Raw genomic sequence first — 4906 nt, 5'->3', positions numbered from 1 at the left:
TTTTTTTTTTTTTTGGTTTTTCGAGACAGGGTTTCTCTGTGGCTTTGGAGCCTGTCCTGGAACTAGCTCTGTAGACCAGGTTGGTCTCGAACTCACTCCCTGTTTTCTTTGGTACAATGTATTGTCCCTTCTGACTTGCCAATTTCTGTATCTCTCTATGCCTGGGGTTGTTTTTCTTTCTGGAATCTTGCATGCATGCAACTAACAAAAGTGCCAGGATATGAAGCTCTCACCGATGGGTGATGGGATCTGGAAGGTAAATCTTCTCTTTTTGGGGGGGAAGAGGTGGTGGGTGGAGCTTAAGGTACTGTGACACCACTGTGGAGTGAATCCATGGGAAATGCATTCCAGCTGTTCACAGGGGTTGCTAGGCTTGCAGACAACATCCTCTGTCGATTGTCTTTTCTTCCTTCCTGGCCTCATTGTCCTCTACTCTCCAGATGGCGTTTCCTGTAACTCCCACTAAATTACTTGTACTTGAATCTTTGTTTCAGGGGAACCTAAGTTAAGATGCTTCATATTTAAATGTCATCTAAAATTCCGCGCAGCTCTACGGCCCCATGTGCTGGAAGGGCCACACTAGCAAGAGTGTGGAAGCTCCTTGCTTCTCCACACCTCCCTGATTCCTCACTCCAGCTGGCTGTTCCTGATTCTTGTCTTTTATAACACGGTTTAGAGTTTGCAAAACTGTGCTTGAAAGTCTCCGTCTCAACAAATGCTTTTCTGGGGGGCAAGTTCACTCAGTGCATTAGAAAACTGCAAGATTACAAAACTTCTGCTAACAATTTCTAGGCTTCTTTTTCTATCTGCGGCAATAAAACATAGACATAATTGGTCTTAGCTCCTAGTTTCAAAACTCTTAAAATCTCCTCACTAATGAGGGTGATAGGAACATCTGTAATCTGTAAACGGTGTTAGATTACAGCTGAGTTCATGTTGCCGGGGTGACTCTAGATGGCTTCATGATGGTGGATGGCTGCTAGAGAAACCAAGCTCTCGGTGCAGTCGGCCCTACCCGTCTGAGGAGAAGCAAGGGGCTGGAGATTTAATGGAATCACGAGTGCCTAGTGGTTTATCAACTGCTCCTAGAAAATAGAACCTCTCAATAAAACAAACGCAGGGTTCCGAGAGCTTCCAAATTGGTGAACACTTGGAGGAGCTGGGAGGGAGGTGTACCCAGAGAGAGCGTGGAATCTCCGCTGTTCTTCCACACCATTCCTATGCCTCTCCTCAGTGGGCTGTTCATGATGAGTCGTTTATAATCAGCAGGTGATGGTAAGAAGCTTTTCTCTTTAATCCTATGAACTATTCTTGTGAACCACTAGACAGAAGGAAGAAAGTGCAAGAACTCTTGATGAGTAGCTAGCTGGCCAATAAGAAGTGTGGGTGGCAACCCAAGTCTTGCCACTGGTGTCTGGAGTGAGACAGTCTTGGGGTAGGCAGTCCTTGACTTGTGGGATTGGTGGCTCCAGGTAGACCCGTCAGTATTAAATCAAATGACAGGACACCCAGTCCATATTGGCAGAGAAGTGCTTGGCATGGGGAAACCCTCACACATTCGTGTTGGAAGTGCTAGGAGTAAACTAGCAGGGAACTCCCATAACATAAATTCTTTTTTAAAAAACATGCTTATTTCTTTAATTTTTAGTCATTAGTGCACTATGAGCCTTGCCAGATATAAGGATGAGGGGAAAGGTTAACTTCACGCCAGGCATATTAATTTTGCATCTGCGATATCTAATTATATAAAGTCTGAGGAAATTATTAGACAGTAATTCTCAGGGATCTTGGGCAATTTTTCTTTTAGGATACTCTATGCATATTAATTATTCAACCAGGAATCTCTGAAGGAGACAGCTGATTTTTGACTCTAGAAGGTTTTGAACTCCTCTTGAGAGACTAGTTTTTTTCTCAATGTTGTATGTTCGCTGGTTATTTAAATAAACTTCTTATAAGTATGTGAAGAACACCAGATACCTCCTTTTATTGCTGCTAAACATGTAATTTCTCTTCTGTCTACATTAGACTCAAGCGTGTTTTCAATGTAAAATAATCTGGCAGCTTGCCCATTAAGTTGAGGACGCTCTCGCACTAGGAGCAGAGCACTGACTCTTCTCCCATCTGTGCTTCAGTGTCCTCGTGTCCGTGTCTCCTGAGAGGAGAGAAGTTGGTGGAAGTGTCGCACCTGTTTTTACAGTGTCTTAAGATGTTGACACGGTCACCAAAGCCTAAACCAGCACAGTGCACCAGTCTCTGATAGGACAAGTTTTGCAAAGGAGACTTTATAAGGCTTCTGTCATGTAGAGACCAGCAAAAGTCTCAAATCTGTCCCCTCAGGGTGATGGTTTAGGAGATGGCTCAGTGGGCACAGGTGCTTGCTGCGTAGGCCTGGAGATGGAGACTTAAGTTCAATCTCTGGAGTCCATGTATAGGTAGAAGGAGAGAACAGACTCCATCAATGCTGTCCTCCGGCCTCCGCATGTGTGACCATGGCATGATTGCCTGATGTCCATATAGCATGCACACACACAGTAATCATGAATAAAATTAAAAAGAGAAGCAAAGAAACGGATTCCTGAGGTGCTGGGGAAGGCAAGTGATCATAAGCAGAAGCAAAGCTATTGGCCAGGTGCTTATGCTCAGCCAAACTATGCTCTCCATGGGACCTTGTGCTGAAAATGACTGGGTTTGTACAAACTGAGTGTGCAGGTTTTGCTCACAGAAAGTCAAAGGTTACCCAGCAGACACTGGGGCTCAAGTAAAGAGACAGCTGTTTCAGCTGGTTTGAAATAAATGACCTCCAAGTGCCCCCAAAGCAACTTGGGAGCCATCTCCATCTGACCGGTGCATCCAAAGTGTCGTTTGCAGTAAAGTCACTGGGGCTCTAATGTTTAAATACAAGGCCTTTACATTTGGTTATAAAGAAAGTATAAGTAAGTGACTTTGAGGATAGAAATATCAGGAGTTAAAAGTCAGCTATAGAAACATAGCAGATCAGATGTCAGCCTGGCTGCATTAGACCCCATTTTAAAAAGCCAAAACAAAGAGAAAACCAAGCCAACTAACCAAGTATCCAACCAAACAAAACCACATAACTAAAAGCAAGTGAAACTAGAAAGTTTTATTCAGGTCTCTCTTCCACTTACTATTCTCCACAACAAATTCTTATATATTCTTTCTTTTTCTTTTTTTAAATATTTATTTATTTATTATGTATACAATATTCTGTCTGTATGCCTGAAGACCAGAAGAGGGTGCCAGACCTCTTTACAGATGGTTGTGAGCCACCATGTGGTTGCTGGGAATTGAACTCAGGACCTTTGGAAGAGCAGGCAATGCTCTTAACCACTGAGCCATCTCTCCAGCCCTATATATTCTTTCTTGAAGAGGATTACTTGAAAGACATTTGCAATGTGTACTCTGATTGCTGTGTGCTAGCAAAACGGTTTCATCTTTGTGATGTGGTAAGGTGGGCACTCTTTTTGTCCCCACCTTCTGAACCCAGAAGACGCAGACAAGAAGCCATCACCTTGTCCGAGTTTCCACTACTAGGTGGAGGGACAAGCTGTCAGCCACAGACTGTCTCAGGAGACCGTGTTCCCACTCCCTATTGGAGAGTGACTCTCACACTGATGGGTTCACTGATGGGTTCCTCTCCTGAGCATCTGCTCTGTGTACCCAAGTGCTTCCTAGGTGTCTCCACCTCGCTGTCCAGCAAATGCTTCACATTCTACACAACACAAGCCGTGACTGGAGCCCTGGTTCCCCCAAGAACACCCCATGGCTCTGTTTTAGAAAATGACATCACCATTCAGGGAGTAAAGGCTCAAAGTTCTGGGCATTATCCTCGGCTCATCACTTCCCCCTCAGCTTCTATCTACAGCTGTTTTGCATATTCTGTCAGGCCTCTTATAGATAGATGTCTTTAATTTTCCCTGCTGTCATCACCTAGGGGTGGTGTAGTTTGCGCATAAATCACATCCACCATGGAGATTCATACATTTGGACATTGGTGAGCTAGTGAGGAGCTCCCTCCCTCCCCACTCTCCCTCCCTCCCTTCCTCTCTTCCTCCCTCCCTCCCTCTTTCCCTCTCCTTCCCCCTCCTCTCTGTTTTTATTTTTAAGGCATGCTTTCCCAGGATGACTTCAATTCACAACCCTCCCTCCCCTGCTTCCAGGGAGCTGGGATTTCAGGCATATGACACCATACGCACTACAAATGTCTATCTGTAAAAGGAAGAAATGGAGTCTATAGGGAGATGGGGTGAATTCAATGTAATGGAAAGAAGTGCTGATGAGTTTGCCCAAGTAACCAAGTGAGGTTTCTGGTGCCTGATAGCACAATGGTGTTTGTTACATCAGAGATTCAGCATCATCTGCTTGTGGTACCCTGTAGTCAAATGCTATATAGAAATGGAGCCTTGCAAGAGAATGGCCCTTCATTCTGGGTACATACTGTAATGTTCCTTGTATATTCGCTGATGTCTTCATTTTGATCTTTAAAGTGACATTACAAGAGGAGAGGGAGATGCTCCATGATGAGGATCATGTGCTGTTCTTGCAGAAGATCCAGTCCCGTTCCTAGCATCCGTGTCTAACATCTTACGACATCTATAGTCCAACTCTAAGGGACTTGGTGCCAATGTCCCCTGTGAGTACCAGCACTCCAGACATCCACACACAGATACACATAGTTAAAAATAAACTAGATCCTAAAACTTAGCCTGGTGGTGGCGGTGCATGCCTTTAATCCCAGCACTTGGGAGGCAGAAGCAGGAGGATCTCTGTGAGTTCAAGGCCAGCCCGGTCTACATGACCTAGTTTCAGGACAGGCTCCAAAGCCACAGAGAAACCCTGTTTCGAAAAACCATAAATAAATAAATAAATAAATAAATAAATAAATAAA

Source organism: Microtus ochrogaster, chromosome 21, assembly GCF_000317375.1.
Source record: "Microtus ochrogaster isolate Prairie Vole_2 chromosome 21, MicOch1.0, whole genome shotgun sequence".
NCBI lineage: Eukaryota > Metazoa > Chordata > Mammalia > Rodentia > Cricetidae > Microtus > Microtus ochrogaster.
Note: the sequence above shows the minus strand (reverse complement) of the source record.